This window comes from Anopheles merus, chromosome X, assembly GCF_017562075.2.
Source record: "Anopheles merus strain MAF chromosome X, AmerM5.1, whole genome shotgun sequence".
NCBI lineage: Eukaryota > Metazoa > Arthropoda > Insecta > Diptera > Culicidae > Anopheles > Anopheles merus.
In genome coordinates, this window is record NC_054081.1 from 26,436,151 (window position 1) to 26,456,240 (window position 20,090).

At 37.8% G+C, this 20,090-nt stretch overlaps 1 protein-coding gene across 7 annotated transcripts in view; it reads right to left on the reverse strand.

Moving 5' to 3' along the window:
- Positions 1 to 19,402, reverse strand: part of LOC121594777 (frequenin-1) — a 105,634-nt gene extending 86,232 nt beyond the window's left edge. Inside the window, exon 1 of one of the 7 annotated variants that reach the window (XM_041918423.1) lies at positions 19,336 to 19,402. The gene's annotated coding sequence lies outside the window, so the exon portion shown is untranslated. The other 6 variants (XM_041918480.1, XM_041918451.1, XM_041918461.1 and 3 more) reach the window with 6 other exon arrangements.
- Between the last annotated feature and the right edge of the window lie 688 nt (positions 19,403 to 20,090).

Here is a 20,090-nt window from a genome sequence, read left to right on the forward strand (position 1 = left end):
GTTCAAGCCCCAACTAGACCGTGCCGCCATAAGTGGGACTGACTATCCTGCTACGGGGGGAATTAATAAGTCACTGAAAGCCAACCCCACAAGTGGTACAGGCAGGCCTTGACCGACAACGGTTGTTGAGTCAGAGAAAAAAACAAAACAAACAAAAAAAAAGTCACTACATTCCGTCAATTTATTTTTATTCTATGCCAACATTGTACCAACCACAACAAACCGTGCCGTCGTTAACAGCTTTTCCATTGAAGGCGACAGTTATTTAAATCATGTGGACAGTGTACAAAATGCGGGATCACGTATTTATACAGTGGCCGGCAAAATAAAGTGGCCACTACTTACATTTTTACATTTGTTTTTTTTTCGTTAAAAATGAAGCTATTTTGTGCTAAATTTTTTTAAACAATCTTCATTCGTTGCTCTTAAATGTGCAATCAAAAATTTTCTAAAAATATCAAAGGTTTACCAACACCAAAAATATTTTTTTTAAAATTAGTCAAAATTACACTGACAAAAAAGTGCCCACTATGCAAATCGATCAAACTTATCGTTTTTATCGTTTTGTTTTGACATATTTTTTGTTGACATGAGGTGATTAGGCAAGCGACCGGTTGCATGCATTAGCATTTGGCATTGAAGTGGATTCGTACTTTAATCTTGGACAATTTGGCTCAGTTGCACGAAATGGAAAACAACACAAAACAAATTCCTCTGGCTGTCCGGAAATTAGTTGATCACGATGTTCAGAACGGGGAATCACATCGAGCTGTTGCTGGCAAGTATAGCATCAGCAAATCAGCAGTTGGAAAAATCTTTAAAAAATATAGTACGTTAGTTTCAGTGGTAGATCGCCAAGGCCGAGGTAGGAAGAGAAAAACAGATAGCAAAACAGACACCAGGATCGTGCGCGAAATGAAGAAAAACCCGAAAGTAACAGTCCTTGAAATCAAAAATACACTTCAGTTAAATATTTCCGATCAAACGATTCGCCGTCGCATCATAGAACAGGGGTACAATAGCAAATTAGCCAAGAAAAGACCCTTCATCAGTAAGGCTAACAAATCAAAACTGCTCAAATTTGCTCAAGAGCAAGCGGATAAGCCGCTCGAGTTTTGGAAAACTGTTCTTTGAACAGATGATTCAAATTTTTAACTGTTTAACCGAAAACGGCGGTCCCATGTGTGGTGTAAACCAGGTGAGGAGCTTCAAGAGCGCAACATCCAAGGAACGGTGAAACATGGAGGGGGCAATGTTATGGTTTGGGGGTGTTTTTCTTTGGGAGGGGTAGGAAGCCTGGTGCGAATCAACGGCATTATGACAGCTGATACTTATATTACCATCCTACAAGAAAATTTAGAGGTATCTCTAATAAAAACAGGTCTAGAAAATAAATTTGTGTTTCAACAAGATAACGACCCCAAACATACCGCGAAGAAAACAAAAACTTTTTTCAACTCATGTCGCATAAAACCGCTTGAATGGCCTCCACAAAGTCCTGATCTAAATCCCATCGAGAATTTGTGGGCCATTCTCGATGATAGAGTGAAAAAAACTGGCGTAACTAATAAAGATAAATATTTTGAAGCCCTAGAGAACGCCTGGGAAAATCTTGACCCAAATCATTTAGAAAATCTAGTGGAGAGTATGCCAAAGCGCTTGCAGTTAGTCCTTAGATCCAAAGGGGGGCACATAAAATATTAAATAGTTGTTGTTTGTGTTTAATAAATCAATTTGTTGAAAATAATTCATGTGGGCACTTTTTTTTGTCAGTGTGATTTGGACTAATTTTTTTTTTTAAATATTTTTGTTACTGGTAAACCTTTGATTTTTTCAAAAAATTTTGATCGCACATTTAAGAGCAAAGAATGAAGATTGTTTAAAAAAATATAACACAAAGATAGCTTCACTTTTAAAGAAAAAAAAAATAGAAAAATGTAAAAATGTAAGTAGTGGCCACTTTTTTTCCGGCCACTGTAAGTGGTATACAATTATGCTTTTCAAATCAGGCATTGTTTTAAGCATCTTGACGATTGATTTGGACTGCAAAACCCGTAAGTCATGGACTGAATATTAATTCAATCATATCACTTGATCTTCATGCCTTAGTCTAAACTGAACAGTCTTAAAACGTGCTGTATAAACGTTTACTTGTTGATTGAAGTCAGTCACCATAACCTCAATATTAGTTTTAATCTTGTAATCGTCTTTACAAAGTTTTGAAGGTTTAATTACTTAAACTCATTGTCTGCGTCCACACTTGTGGTTCTAAACAGCCGAAGTCATACAAAATCATGAAAAACTCTGCGCCTTTGCGCTCTGACCTCTACCCGACGTTTACCGAGCCGGACCAAATAGTTCTGTTCGTTAAACATGTATTCGTAAACATTTGTACTGCTTACCTGTTGTGTGTCGCTTTGATACCGAGCGAGATCATAGACAACGTATCTAGAGGACATGTGTAGTCGTAAGGAACTTTTCTGTGTCGCTTTTGCCTTGTCCTTGTCTTTAGATCATGATAAGTGAAGCAGCATACCCCAAGCGAAATTTTTCGGGGATAATGAACACAAACTCATGCCATCTCTTTCTATTCATCAGCCCTACTCTCTCACACGCATCGATGAACTTTTACACATCTCTTTGTTCATTGTACTATATTTGAAGGGTTTAAAAGTGATAGATAACAATTCATGTTCATGAACTAGTTATGGTCAAATGTTAATGGTGTAATGTTTGTACCATGGTCGACCTGAGTTCAATTCCATTTTTTGTTTTTTTTTATGATTTAAAGTTTTATTTAATTTTTAAAACATCCAGCTCCAATAACTTCAAACCCATTTACTCATTGTTAGAAATGCGTGTTTAATAGTTAATCTGTTATTTTTATTGTTTATTATTTCTTTTAATTCTTTTAGTATCAGTACCCCTTCATACAAACAAACCAGTAAATAGCACGATAATGAATAATAATATGGTGGCGCAACTGGCAAAGTGATTCGAAGTAGAACTAGCGATGTGGTTGGTAGCATCAAGGATGAAGCATGATCATGAGTGGAGGGAGTGAATCCGAATGTTCATTTCTATTTTTAGCTCTTTTTTGCATGGGTTCATCTTTCACGTGTGTTCACTATCCCCGAAAATGATCTGTATTTCGTTGGTCTTTTCGGGGATAATTCGTTAACGAATTATCCCCGAAAAGACCAGCGAAAACCAGCGTGGTCGGGAGCTTGGGACCTTACGGGCAAGGTGAATTTAAAAATATCAGGTGATGGACTCTAGTGCATTTTGACGATTCGTCACTTGACGTAAGGTCCCCAGGATTCAAACTTTGTTTACATTTATTTAATTTCTTCATATAATTTATCTACCCCATTTTTTCGACAAAATATTCTTTAAACATATATATTGGACTTTGCGAGTTCTTATTTAACATTAAAACATGGATTTAAGTGTGTTATTTTGTGTTATTCTGTGAATTTATTCTGTAATTCATTGTGTTTTTGACATTTTTGATGATAAAAACTAAGAAATCATTATTTGTTTCAATTTTCACATTAATTCCTCATTATCTACGAGTCGCATGGACAATTTACGTGAGATTAGAACTCTTACTCGTATGATTTTAAATTTTGTGCATAAAAAACCATCAAATCTTTTGTTAATATTTCTCATTTTTTCGATAAATTAATAGACACACAAAAATGCACATAATAACAAAGAAATCTGTTCTATTTGCTAATCTTTGTGTGCGGACACCAATGGTCAACGGTTATAAAATGACGTAAAGTCCCTCAACTATGGCGACCCCCCAAAGGCTGTAATCCGTCACCTGATATTTTTAATCCGCCTTGCCTTACGGGTACGTTCGGGGTATAAGCCCTGTCCTTCTCATGTTAATGGTAAAGATAGAATCGCATGCAATCGGCTCTGTATTCGGCCGTGGACAGGTCCGTGCACGGTCCATGGACGCCGTCTGTACGCAAATAGTGAGTCTCGAGCTGTGCTTTTGTTCTCCGTATCGATTCGATTCTCGCTTGGGGGGAGCGGGAGGGAGATAAAATAATGATAGTGACACATGTTGCTCATTATCTTTTGTGCAAAACAACGGTTTTCAGAATGAGTCAAAATTATGTTCTTTTATTAACTTTCTGCTACTATTTCATTATAAGTTTTATCATAATCTTCAATATATGTTTACCACTAGATTTACGGATCCAGTCAAATTGACGGAATTGAAACTTCCCATATAACAATGGGGAATTATTTCTATGGCAAACGGGGTGTGAGGTAGCGAGAAACAGGTTGCGGCGATCGTAAAGCTCTATTAATTCAGAGAGAGAGAGGAATGAAATAAAGGGGGAAGCGAAGAGCAACACATAAGGAGAGCGAGAATGCCATGGCGAGGAGTAACAAAGGATGAGGAAGAAATAGAAGAAAGTAAGAGGTGTTGCCAAAACGCGGGTGAGAAGCTATGGAGGAAGCAAACAGCAACACATACGGAGAGCGAGGATGCTATAATGAGCGGTGACAAAGAAAGAGAAAGAGTGATATAAAACAAGGAGCGTGACAGCACATGGAGAGAGTGCAGCTAAGGGGGTAAGAGAAGAGCCACACATCCGAAGAGCAAGAATATTTGCGCTTGCTATAGCTTGCTCAATTTTCATACATACCGCTCTTATTAAAAAGCAGGTAGGTCTTCGCTGATGATCATTTGAATCAATCAAAAAACTTTTTGCGCAACGGTACCGTTTGTACGTAAAATCGGAAAGTTCGAATGACTACCTTTGCCCATCGACACATTCGCCTGGAACCGTCCGAAGCCATCTGCAGCCGTCACGAGCTGTTTAGAATCGGCTTTGGATAGATCCGACGAATACGACGGCGCAAGTTACCGACTAACGCAACCGGACTGAGTATGCCGCTATATATGCAGAGTATGCAGACTATAGTATGCCGTATGGACAGAGTACTAGCGACAAGGGCCCCGGGAAAGATGGACGTTAGGGCCCCGAGGTTGACGAATCAATTTTAGAGCCTGTAACTGATGATCGTAAGGCCCCCCGACGGCGTTCAAACTCTCAACAGCCAGTTTAGTACCGCTACCACACGCCACCCCCCCCCCCCCACCGAACACCATTTACCATTTACAGGGGGCCTCAACTCGTCTTACCGCCAAGGGCCCCTGATACCCTTAATCCGCCACTGCAATTACCTTGCGATTATTGTGGAGTCATTCGGCAGCGATTCCGGTGTTTTGTCGAATTTATCCATCGCAAGTAGCTTGGCCCTAAATGACCATACTCATGATTCTCAGATGGAGAAGAAAATAAAGACAAATTGACATGCGAGCGCGCTAGGGTTTTTCTTCACGAGAAATTGTAGCAAACTTAAAGAATCCTTTCGATCTCCAAGACTCGCTCGGCCGCTTATTTTGCCTACAGGTTGATGGCAAGAAACAAGATCGCATTTAGCGTAGGTACGTGCAACCAAGATAGCCGAAAACATAGACGATGGATCCAACGCAACGCCGGTAAAGTATGAAAACCTAAATGATTACGTTCTTCCTCCAATATTCTCTTCAATCACAGCAAAGAAACGAGGGACAAAAAAAAAGTGCGAGAGAAACGAAGATCCGAGCTCAGATTAAAAGCCACAACGCACCAAGAACAGCTGTGCACAATACACACATAAATACAAATACAGAGCGAACAGAGCGGATACAGGTACAAGTCACCCACGGCCCCCACCCCTTTTTTCGCAAACCGCCGTTTGCATGTGACGTCATACTCACCAAACCTCTTGTTTTGCTAATATTAAGAGGTTTTGAGGTGAATTTGTGGTGAAAATTGTTATATGGGTTTATAGTGAAATACAGTAGAACGTCGATTATCCGGGTAGCTCGGGACCGGACGGTTACCGGTAAATCGATTTGCACGGCTAATGGTCCAAGAAATGTCAAATTCGTATAAAAATTATAAAATTTACTAGTTTTATGATTAATTCACTTGGAATTAATCGATTAATCAATAGTACAATATTATTTTATTCAATAGCCATAGGTTTGGCAACTTTTCATGAACAAACATGAATTTCGAAAATATCACTAAACACTACAGAGCTGCACAAAAAACTGGTTGCCCGCTTGACTATTGCTGCAAATGTTCGCCGAACGTTTGAACAGCTGTCACATTTATGCGCACGATTAAGCCGCCCGCCGGTTAATCCGCCCCCGGATAATCGACGTTCTTTTTTCTTTTGGCTCAACAACCGTTGCCGGTCAAGGCCTGCCTGCACCCACTTGTGGGTTTGGCTTTCAGTGACTTATTGATCCCCCCATAGTAGGATAGTCAGTCCTACGTATGGCGGCACGGTCCATTTGGGGCTTGAACCCATGACGGGCATGTTGTTAAGTCGTACGAGTTGAGTCGTACGACGTTCTACTGTACAAAAAAAGCCTTTTATTTTCATTTCATTCAAGTTGAAACATTTTTTTCAACAAGAATAAATGTAAAAACAAAGAGAACTATAAACCAATTATTATCATAAAATATCATGAAAAATGATTTAAATAAAGAAGCCTCAAACGGAATTATTAATTGGGTAGGGTAAACTAACATACAGTGGTGGTATCCCAAGTAGCCTGAAGAAACTCTATTTGATTTCTAACAGTTTTTTAAAACCTTTAAAAATCATAAGCGAATATGACATTTGCTTGCGTTACAGCATAACGACATGTTCCGTTGCCTTGACATTACTCAGACCAATATGACTGACAGTGTTATTTAAATTTTATCTACATTATGTAGTTTCTATGTATTTTAAGTAGAATTTAAAACCATTTTATTATTATTATTTGTAAATTACATAAATCTTAAAAAAAACACGTGTTTTCTATTTGAATCTTCAATGTAGATTAGCTTTTCTTTACCGTATTAATACACGATGCGCAATCTCAGATTGCGCATATACAGTCATTACGGTACCGAGCGCAATAGCGTATCTCGAGTTTTCGCGTATAGCGGATTCCTATGAAAGAATAGTTTACACTACCGATTCGAGGGTTGAAAAATATCGCCACAGAGTTTTGCATTAAAGTTTTTGTTATACAATAGGTATCTTTTGCACAAATTTAATGAAAAATGCATTAAGAACATTAAAGAAATTCAAAAAGAGCATAACATATTTCAAAAAATTAAAATATTTGCATAAAACACATGGAGCTGTCAAAGTTAAAGGAATCGCGTACTGCGAATTCGCGTATATCGAGTATCGCGTACTGCGGATAATTGCTGTATTCGTTTTATCAAAATATATGTCAATTCGCGAAGCCAACCCTGAGCTATAAACGTCATTTCCGTACAATTTCAGATTGCGCCAAGATTGCGCATAAATTTTCAAAATTATATGTCCGAAATATAAATATTTTTTTTGACAGATAAATATATCAAACCGATCCGTTTGACAGATAAATATATGCACAATCTGAGATTGCGCATCGTGTATTAATACGGTTATTTTATTTTTTGACAGTTCATATGACATTTTACGTCAAGGTTGTTAGAGCGAGACGGTAATATCTTTATACGGTACTTAAACTAAAGGTATGATTTCGGCCAAGGTGGCCATATTATACAGATGGAATTTTGTATATTCTACATATTTATTTATATAAGCGCCCTGATGTTAATTACAAAACATTTCATTCTTCTAATCACATTTTTAATATTGGATCCCAGTTTTTCTTCATTTGATACGAAGATCAAAAAGAAAAACAAAATGTTTAATTTTAATTGAGATTTTCGACGTATTAATAAATCGCATACCATTCTCCAAACTAAAAATATATTATCTTTGAAATCATGAAAATGATTTCGAAGATAATATTTTTTTTTGATATATTTGTTAAAATTAATTTGCTCTTGATGAAGATACTTTTTGAGACATACTGTATGTGCTGCGCCGCCATTCATAATGTCAAAAAGTTAATCAAGCTTCGTGTGTGGTGAAAAGCGACAATAAAAGCAAGTAGCTGCAAATTTTACAGCTTGTAATATGTGTACTATCAAGCTTATACAACAGGTTAGTGTATATTTAATAACATTTTCATCGCATTAATTTTATTTTTGATATTTCGTCGCTACTTCCCGAACTTTCTCTCAGCATTTATACTCGGTGGTAGAGTTACATCCACTCGATCAAATGCAGAGAATGGCTCCGTCCAATCCCTGCCTCGCGGTCGTGCACAACCGTCAGCACTCCATTAGCCGCAACAAAACATGCGTCCCTTGTCCAACATTTCCATCATCTCGACGGTGATCAACAGCTGTACGTCGGCCGCCTACAGCCACCGGGATAGTCTCGCTCTCTAGTGCGATACTGATGAACCTGCGGCGCAAGAGCACGCAAGCGATTGCTGGCGGCGGCTGTGGAATGATGGAGCACCTCGGTCAATATGGTGCACGAGAAGAATTTTTTCCCGCAAAAGGCATATGTTTGGACGGTGAAATCGAACGACGCCTACGGAGACAGTAACAACAACAACCATCCGGACAGGAGGCGGATCTCAGTCGGTTGTATAAAAACAGCATCAAGGTGCATCAGATCGTGAAACACGGGCCGTCCAGTACGACACAGGCCTTATCGGCAGATGGCATGGGAATGTCGCATACAATGAGGCCGCACCGTGGCGCCCCGCGCTGTAGCGCGCTTTTACGCACCGAAGTTAGGCAGTCCCATCGGGGTGTCCCCTACCAGCATTAAACGGCTTTGAAGCTTTCAGAAGGCATTTAAGGCCTTAGTCGCCTTAGAAGGCGAATAAATATTTCAACCGAAACTTTCACGACTGTAACGGATTCTCTTCGAAATCTTTCAACTTTTTGATTCAACGAGAACAGATAGCTTGCCGTCATCTTAGTTTGTTTATATACTGGTTGCTAACTAGAGTAGTGACAACGCTTTTGGTTTCTAACCGAGAAAGTGTGTGTTCAAATCCTGATTTTTATTTTCTTTGTTCTGTGTTTATTTCTTTTAAAATTAATATATTCTTGCTATAATTAGAACAAACCAAATTTATGTGAAGCAAAATTCAAATAATACTATTTTAAACAACATAATAATTACACTATGTTCACCGTTTATTATCAGGATGGGAGAATTATGTATCTCATTTCTCCTTTTATTAGAGTTATCGAAATAAGTCTGATATATTAACACCTTTTAACGGGTTGGTCTTTAACTACCGAATAATGCAGACCATCTTTAATAAAGTGAAATAGCTCAGAGCTTAACGCAAGAGAACAAAACACATAAAACGTGCTATCGAATCTCACGTTCATATCTGGGAACACTACAACAGTGCAGTGCTGAAGACGCTTGTAAGCTTTTCTATTGACAGTTGCAATTTCAAATTTCAAAATAAAAGCGAAATTTTTCATTGACATATTTCAAAGGCATTTAATTACTGCTAAATGCACTGCTGATCGCCTTAATACGATACGATAATACGAAACATCATACTTCCTTTTCTTTTCTGCCATTGTAATATTCTATGTATAACTACAATGTCTTAACAATAACAATCAATACCATATTCCTTAATAAAAAAAAGTCATACCCCATCGCATCGCTGTCGCGTGCACATTCATAAATCAGCACATCTGCGTTTTCAGCACACACACACACAACACACACACACACACACACACACACACACACACACACACACACACACACACCACACACACACACACACACAACACACACACACACACCACACACACACACACACACACACACACACACACACATGCACACACACAAACACACATGCACACACACAAACACACATGCACACACACAAACACATACAAACCACACATAAACCTGGCCCAACGGGTGCATGCTGTGTTGAAAAAACCAGGGTCCTATCATTTTGTCCGATACTGTACCTGATACGCACACATGTTTAACGAACACAACTATTCGGGTTGGCTCGGTAAAGTTCGGGTTTACCCGACGGAGCAGCCGAAACGCAAAGGCGCAGACTTTTTCATGATTTTGTATGACTTCGGTTGTTTTGGACCACGCGCGTAGGCGCAGGCAGTGACATGCGTACATACACAGCTTGAAATTTGCGTCTTTCAATCCAGATTCATCAAACCCATGTTGTTGCGACGAAACCGTTCGACACCCTTGGCGTTTGAGCTGTCCTGACGAGACGAAAGTCACACAGGGCGAACGCCAAGAGAAATGCAGCGAAACGGAGTAGAACGTTGTGAGAGAAGCAATCCATCCAGCGAGGAGTAAAGACCAGCGACAAAGCCTACAGACTAATAAGTGATTCAGATTAGCAAAGGGACGATAAAAGTGAGTGAAGGTGAAAAAGTGATTGTGGTATATACTGATATAATTGAAATATAGTGTCAGAACCGTTCTTGTACGGTTAACGAGAAATCCATCCCAACACATGTTTTCGTACGAAGCCAACTGGAGCCACCCGGAGTCGCTAGTCAACAGCAGGTACCATCGGAGCCGATTTGTTTGAATAGTCAGAGCTGCATGCGACCGTTCTGAGCCGTCATGAACCGTCCGGAGCCACTAGTCTGCAGCCGGAGCTGGCGTCTGACAAAGATAATACCGACTAACGGCTCCGGCTCGATCAGGACGGCTCCGCCAGGTGTAGGACGCTTGTGGATGGTTCCAGATAGCTCCAAATGGTTTGAGGTGGTTACGGACGGCTCTAGATGGTTCCGATTCCGGACGATTCCGTATTTTGTGTAAAACCTTTTCGGACCTTATTGGATGATGATGAATTCTTCAAACGCTTGTGGGTTTTACTTCACCACTAAGTAGCAGTACAGGTAGATTAAAATGCAATGATTACGATAAAAAATCAGGGCCTGTCTCGTGGCGCTGTCGTCAACTCGTACTCGTACTCGATATCAAAATGTACCATCCTTTAATCGAAAATATGCCATTTTTCCGTAAGTCCATGATTGGTACAACTTACGTTTGGCGCACCAAATATCGCAGTATACAGACGGTCCCCGAGATACACGATACCTCTTATACGCGGATACGGAGATACGTGGTTTGCAAATTTGACAGTTCTTTGAGCAAATTGTACTGATTGAAATTACGTGAATAACTGAATAATTTCCGTATTGATCGAATGTAAAAAATATCATTTAAAAAGGTTTAAAACTGTTCAATTCAGTAGAAAAACATCAAATTATTAATTTAATGGCTAAAACCACCCCCAACTTCCAAAATTGCACGAAAATTAGTGATATTATGGCTGGAAATCACGAGATTCGACATACGCGGAAATTCAAGATACGCGGTATTTTGCGGCCGTTTACGGTCCCCATTAACCGTGTATCTCGGGGACCGCCTGTACTATGGATGCTTTGCTGACAACTATCGTTTTGGTTGTAGTGCGTAGTTTACAAGTGAGCAAATCAGGGTCTCCTTCCCGCTGCGCAAAGCGATCGAAAACTTCTCAACCTCTCGCTCAATGTCCCGCTGCGCAAAGCGATCGAAAACTTCACAACCTCTCGCTCAATGTAGCTAGAGAGCAGGAACCAATAATGATAAAGCGAAGTGAAAAGATGAGGAAGAGCGGAAGGAGAGAAGGAGGGGATAAAGAAAACGTGGGTGTGAACTATTTTTCGGCCACTATCATTTTTGCGTTAACACGGTCGCGTACCGGAAAAATGCATTCAAACATGTTTGGAGCGCGCGCCTTTGCACGGTGCGCCATACAAAAATCGTTCATCTGCACAACCGCACACACAATAGAACGTACAGTACTTGGCGTTGCGGTGTGTTTGGGATTTGAGTACTTTTTGAAAAAAACCGCAGAATTTTGTATGTACCTTCAATTTTGTGACAAAATATCTAGAAACCTTTATACATTTATTTATTTATTTATTTATTACGATACAAATATCTGCCTCAGAGGGCTAAATATAGGGAAACTTACTGACTAAAACTTAAAATTAATGATAACAAACAAATACTTAAATCTAACTAGACAAACATATACTAGACAGCAAGCAATTTGTAACACAGCCAACACAAGTAAAATGAAAGAATTAGGATGGGGAAACAAAAAGGGAGTCAAAGAACTGAAGGAAGAGGGGGCGAAGGGATTGAGGGGGAATATGAAAATCAAAACACACCAGAGGCACTGTTGAAGCGATGGAGGGATCGAAAAACGGATCATTGGTGCCATACAGCGTTCTTCTCGACGGGATTTGAAGGAAATCGCGGCGTCGAAGAAAGCGAGCAGAAGCGTACAGCGGTATTCTGTTAAGAAGTGAAGGACAATCAATCTCGTTCCGAAGCAAACCACTGATAAGCAAAGCTTGAGAAGCAGAGCGACGATCATGCAGTGTCATCAATCCAAGCATACGGCATCGGACTACATAAGGGGAAGAGAAGCACCCGATTGCCCTAAAAGACGCCTAATGACAATACGGGTGAATCTGCGTTGAACACTTTCAACCCCAAGATCACGAATGACATTAACACGATTTAATACAACAGAGTTTAGTGAATAATTATGAGACAACACATTTAAGCTCCGAGAGAAAGATATACAAGCACATGTATCGATACACAGGGAAAGAAAGTTAGCAGAACACCAAAAGGAGAAGGAGTCTAACAGACATTGAAGAGAGACACATGAATTAGAGTCAGTGATAGGACAAAATATTTTTAAATCATCTGCAAACATAAGGAAGGAATCGGATGGAAGAACAGAGCACACATCATTGACAAATAAAATAAAAAGTAAAGGACTCAAGACACTACCCTGGGGTACACCCGACGAACAATGAAACTCATAAGAAAAACCGTCATTCAATTTAACACAGCAAAAACGATTCGATAGAAATGATTGTAGCCATTCAAGAAAGAAAGGAGAGAAGTCAAGTTTCTTGAATTTAGCAATGAGCAGAGAATGGGGGATTTTATCGAACGCAGCATTGAAATCGGTATACACAGCATCAACCTGCATGCCAGAGTCCAGATTTAAGAGTGCTGAGGAAACAAATTCCATAAGATTAGTAGTGGTGGAGCGGCCAGCCATAAAGCCATGTTGATTTGGAATAATTCACGATTTCACCATTTCCATTAGAGGTAAACGAATAACAGATTCAAAAACTTTGCTGAACGCCGATAAAATAGATATGCCACGATAATTAGAGACGCAACCACGATCACCCTTTTTAAAAACTGGCCTAATCCATGCTTGTTTCCAAATATTCGGAAAAGAAGCCGTGGACAAAGAAAGATTAAAAAGGAACGAAACAGGAAGGGCTAGTGCTTCACGACAATGAACGAGTAAAGCAGCAGGAATACCATCGGGACCCGGCACTGAGGATGGTTTAAGGTTACCTAACGCACGTAAAACAGATGCAGTGCTTACAGAAACAAATTCAACATTCAGGACATTGAGAGGGGTGAATGAAAGACTGGCCTCAATGCTTGCAGAGTTATCTAAACCATTTTCATAGACACTCGAGAAATGATCAGCAAAAAGCGAACGAATGTCATTCGGGCACGTAGCAAGCACATCACCAAGTGACATACTAGTAGGGAGGCCATTATTGTTTCTCATAGAGTTTATGTAATTCCAAAACGCTCGAGGGTTTGAACGGAAGCGAGATTGAAGACGCAAAACATATAATTTATGGCGATATCTGTTATATGATCTGTAAGCGGATGCTGCATATTTAAATAACCTACGCGTGTACGGTGAACGCCAAGTCCGGTAAGCACGTGTAGCCCGATTTCGATCCCTAAGCAGAGAGCGCAGATGGCGGTCGGACCATGGTGGGGAAGGAGGTGGTCTGAAGAGAGGAGAACAGGAGTTTAAGGAAGTGATAAGGATAGCATTGAACTGTGTTACAGCCTCATTGATGGACGTACATTCAAACAAAAATGACCAATCAATAGAGGACAAAATTACACGCAGCCTAGCATAGTCAGCCTTCTTATAATTATAAATAGGACTAAGATTAACACCTTGCACAGAAACAGGTAAGTTGGCAGTGGATAGATATTCAATTTCAAAAACAAACGGAGGATGGTGGTTATCAATTTTTACAAGAGGAAGATCTGCCTCATAAACGGAACACGGCGTGAAGTTAAGAGAAAACAATAGTATAAGGTCAAGCACACGACCATTATGGTTTGGAATATTGTTTAGCTGACAAAATTCCATAACGTTGAATAAATCGACAAAAGGTGCATAGCAACGCATTATGAGGTGTATAGTGCTGGAAAGGTGTCGTTAAATTAACAGAATTTATCCACTGCAGAGAAGTTTGATTAAAATCACCAAGAAGAATAAGTTGATCCTTGTTACGCAAGCGGGCTTTGACATCGTGAACGCATTCTAAAAGTTTTTCAAACGTACGCATATCAGCTGCTAAGTAGGGTGGGACATAGATAACACCTATATATATATATTAAAGCACTCATTTTTAATCACAACCCACACACATGGAAGGTTTCATCGTTATTGACGAAGATATATCAAATGAATTATACGGTTTCAGCAATACAGGTTTTTCCGATAGAACTCCAGACTACGGGACACTGTGATGAATTGGCGGGAGTCAATCGCAAGACTACGGAACGATACGTGTAAACGTTGACGATACAAGGTTTTCCAATTGAGTATAGACTAGCAGCATACTTTTTTGAATAGTCGCAATAGATTCTTGACTAGCATCCTCTATTTTGGATTACGAGCAATGGATTATTGACTAGGAGCAATTGATTTCAGCAGGCCGGTGGCTGGCGCGGAGTGACCAGATTGTTTTTAGAGGGTATCGGTAGGAAATCTAAAGCAACTACGGTATTTTTCTGTAAAAACAACTTTTTTGTTGACTCATAAAACTCATTGAATTTCTATTTTATGGTTGAATAGTCAATACTTAGAAAAATATTTGATTTTGGGTAAGAAAATTTGAGTTTTAGTGTCCTCAATTGTAAACCGATATTCGATCAAAATTTGATAGAACTACATATGGTCACTCTGAAAAACTTGCTCAATCTAGCTTATGGTTAGGTGATGCCTGTCGGTCCACTACTGCATATTTCAATTCAGCCGTTAAATGCTTTTGTGTTTTATTGTGCATTGATAAAATCCAAACAATAGCACCGAAAACCTATCAGATAAAATATCTCTTATTTTGTGGATGATATATAGCTGTAAAACAAATGCTTTAAACTAGTGGATGAAATTAAATAATATCCACAAATTATTATTCAAGTCGATCTGTCACACCGGGTGTTATAAATGCGACGCTCTTTGACTGTCATGCAGGGATTTGCTGAAATCAATTGCTCCTAGTCAATAATCTATTGCTCGTGATCAAAAACAGAGGATGCTAGTCAAGAATCTATTGCGACTATTCAAGAAAAGTATGCTGCTAGTCTACACTCAATTGAAAAACCCTGTACTGGGATCTGCGGATTTGTATCGCAAGACTGCGGCCTACTTTTTCGGGCACATTATCACCTCCGAGGAACATATGGTCTGACAGCAGGGATTTGCTTTTTTTCAAATTTTAAGCGGACACTGTTTGGGTTCCGAAAAATCAAAATTATAATGACAGCAAAGACAAGTAAAGGGAGATTTCGTGAAAAAGTTGAGGAAACAACTTTTTTGAAATTCATTACCAATGCTTCATCAAAATGTTGTTTTCGATTTTTTCAAAGTTTGTAATAAAAAAGGTAATAGAACAAGAAAGAAATATTTTTGTTTTATTTTTCATGTGAAGTGAGTAAATTTTCTTTTGCAATGATATATTATTCGTCCACCTACTACACATATTCACACCTCATTATGTGTAAATAGGACAAAAGTTGAGGAAAAAACATAGTTTGTAAATATTTTTCAAGTTTCTACCAGTTATAACGTCTGAGGTTGAAATGATAGAGTGACAATATTATAGAGTTTTCTTAACTAAGTATTGATCTTTGTAATAAACGAGATATTTTTTTAAACCGAGAAAATCTTTGTTTTGATTTCTGACCGCCCTTGCCCCGCTGTGCACTTTTATTGCTGCAAAATAACCAGTTCAGTCGAACCTCTCATAACGAGTTTAATCTGTTAACCGTAGAGTTGGCAGCCAGATCTACACACGTAAGTTGGCAACCGGCATACCCGGGTATTCCACACGTTTTGATGCAAAAAAATTACGATTTTCATAGGTAAACAATGCTTTCTATATTTTAATACTGTTAGCATGTAATGTAATGTAATGTAATGTAATGTAATAAACCATATATTCTCTTCTATTTCATTTATTTATTGAGTTTTTTCATTTTATTATAAAAATAATGGTCAAATTGAAATTTAGAATCGCTTGAATTTGACTCGAAAATAAGCACAATACGAAAAGAGGAAGAAGAGAAACGTCATTCTCCATACAAAATGTATGGAATACCCGGGTATTCTGGTTGCCAACTTACGTGGTAAAGTTAAAAAAATCAAAATAAAATACTTACAGGCTGTTTAAAATTACAACTTATGCACCAAAAAATCATAAATTAAAAGTTGGGAGGCTACGGAAAATTTCAGGTCAATAAAAGCAATTAATCAAAAGTTATTGCAGTTCGAAGTTGAAAAAATACCCAGGTATCCGGTTGCCAACTTAAAGGTAAAAATGTCTCACTCGTTAAGCAAAATACCCGCAACAAGGGGTACTCGTTATCAGGGATTCCATTGTATTGACAATATTATTTAGTTTTTGTCTTGGAAGAGTTTCTTGTTCAGCTGTTTTATATTTCTTACTAACTTTTTTCCAAAATGGTATGGTATAATTGAAAAAAAGTGGTAAATATTGGCAAGTAAAATCTATAGCAGACCAAACGATTTCGTAGTTTAGTAGCGAAACGCAAAAAACCGTTGTCAATATTCTACATACTTATGCACAACAATACGGATAATTTTTCAACGGAATAGTTATATATTAAAAGTTCCTTAGTACCGATCATCCAGCCGGTATCGAGGTACAGTCGCCATACGTAGGACTGACTATCCTGCTATGGGTAATCAATAAGTCACTGAAAGTCAAGCCCATTAATGGTACACGCAGGCCCCGACCGACAACGGTTGTTATGCCAAAGCGGAAGAAGAAGTATCGATATACTCATTTGCCAGAACGATATTCAAAATTAAAGAAAAAAGCTCAATGGTAACAATTGTGAAATTGATCACACATCGGCAACAAAAATGTATTAGGAAAACATTTGATATTGCCCGTTATGCGAAATTTTACTTGTTATGAGTTGTATGTCATGAGCATAAACGTTCGTTCGTTATGCAAACAAGTACAATAATGCGTCCTCATTTTGAGGGATTTGACTGTATAAAATAAAATTACTTTTAACACATTACAATCATTTGTAATACATTGGATTACTAATGACTTTTTTTTAGTATAAAGCAGTTCTCAAGCTTAACGATAAAAATGACATTCTTTTCTTCTTGGATGTATTTTTGTGTATTAATAGATGGATTCGAAAAAGATCCTCGGCATAATAAAATGCCTTATCTGTAATCACTTGGGCCGACTAAAACTCGCAAAAAATGTTTTGATTCATGTGATAATTCATTGAAGTCATTAGTATCATTCTCCCCAAAGATAAAAAATAGTAATCAAAAAAGATTTCGTACAATCAATCAAATCAATCAATCAAAATTTTTTCGAAAACCAACTGACGCTAATTTTATTTCTTCAATAGTTGACAAACATACCAAACCAATATTGAGATGATTTCTTAGGTAAATTCTTCTTCTTTTTGGCTTAACAACCGATGCCGGTCAAGGCCTGCCAACCCACTTGGGGTTGGCTTTCAGTGACTTATTGATTTCCCCCCATAGCAGGATAGTCAGTCCTACGTATGGCGGCACGGTCTATTTGGGGGCTTGAACCCATGACGGGCATGTTGTTAAGTCGTACGAGTTGACGACTGTACAATGAGACCGGCTTAGGTAAATTACAATTTGTTATTCTGTACAAAAATTTCAAAATTATTATTACCACATTACAGAAAAGTACATTTTAAACTAGCTTATCTACAATTTGATCTCTTTTGAATCACTATGCCTATTGTATAATTAACAAAATATCCCATTTTTAACACATGCTTAACACACAATGTAAATACTTAAAGATATTTGAATCACACTCTATATTTTATTTTGAGTATTCTTAGAAATGCTTTGTTTTTTCAACAAGTTTGTAACGTATTATCTTGTTTATTTGTCGTTTTATATCATTGTAAACAATGCATGAAGTAGGAGGTCCATATGAGGTTAAGCTTAATTGGCATAATAGCATAGGAGGATCGCATAATTGGAATCTGCATGAGGAATGCATAGATTTACGATTTAAGTGTGTTTAATTGATTATAATACATGTAAAATTTCAATAATTTCGTTCGCGGGCAGTATAACTTGACCGGTATTTTATTCAAATGAAAGATACTAGTTTTTCGCTCGACAAACGAATAGCATTATGTAACAATATTCAGCGCGCAGGCCAAACTCTCACACAGGTTGAGAAGGTTTCCTCCCACGTAGGTTTTTATTTTAAAATTTAATGATTTTGCAAAATAAAATTCGTTAAGATTTACTATATAAGAAAGTGGTGTTTTCTTTATGTTAAACATCAACAGTTATTTTACAATTTAAAAGACAAACTATTGTTTACAAGGATATTTATGACTAATACAATGCATATTCATAACTATGTGTAACTGATAATATTATAACAATTATTATTATAACACTGATAATATATTAAAATATATTGTAGTTTGTATTCCGACTTAACAAACCAGACTCACACACTCATATACACACTTTTCTGGAAAACGAATAATGGTTGGCTCGTCGTGGGATGTAATAGATTGACAGGTTTATTGCTGAGATGCGCTGTTTTCACGATTAGAATGTAAAGATTGACCAGCGGATGACTGGTATGACGACGTGGAATATAACTATCGCTTCTTCGTTTATGAGCACAAGCCAATGTCATTGTAAACAAACTGCACAATATGTGAAACTCATTTTGCTAATATTAACCAAGAGTACCAAATAAGATTCACAATTTTATTATTTAACGCATAATGACACATTTTTAAATACTTCTTAGTAACTACTGCCATTGCGTATTCACTTGTTTGCACTTTAAAACATGAAACAAAAATAAACATAAAACACTTCATGCGTCAGGCGACATGTTTATTACAATAAGCAGTAACCTAAACTCTTTAAAAATTTTCGAGTATAATAACAATATCATATACCTATCACTGACTTGATATCAGACAATGACTTACAGTTTCTAAGTCCTTTGTTGCACTAAATATCTCTCTGATTTTCAACACTGTTATCGATGCTCAAAGTTGTTCTTATGCTCTTCTAAAGAGTAGTGATGGGAAAACTCCAAATTTTCTGTACCGGAACGGAATTAGATTCAGAAACAACGCTAACCAACGAACCTATTAGGTAATTTAAACATACTTCAATAAAATTATTGATGTATGTGGAATTAAAACGAGGTTTATTATTTTTTTTATATTTCAACAATAGGAGTGTATGTTTACAAAACAATTTCCGTTCAGTTAAATCATATTTATTTTCATAATTAAAAAAGTAAAAACAAATTATTAATAGCAATTTCTGCACAAATTTAACATAACAGGTAATAAAAAAACATTTAACATAAGATTACACAATAACATGGGACATACCAATAACATAAGACGAATATTGGTAATTAACCTATTTTGCGATATTACTTGAACTTAGGTTCGTTTGTTTCTTTGAACATATTAGGTTAGAAACTAAATTCCCATCACAAGTGGCTATTCCTGAATCTCTACCGTGTTTATGTTATGACTGAAAAAAGGAGAGAGTCAGTTTTCAGGATAACTAGTAATACATACATGAACGGACAGGAAAGAGACTTCCAAGAGACCATTGTCAGGCATGCGCAGAGTGATGTTACATGAGCGATATCCATTTGAGAGTATTTGGATTCAGAAAAGATTTCGTTATT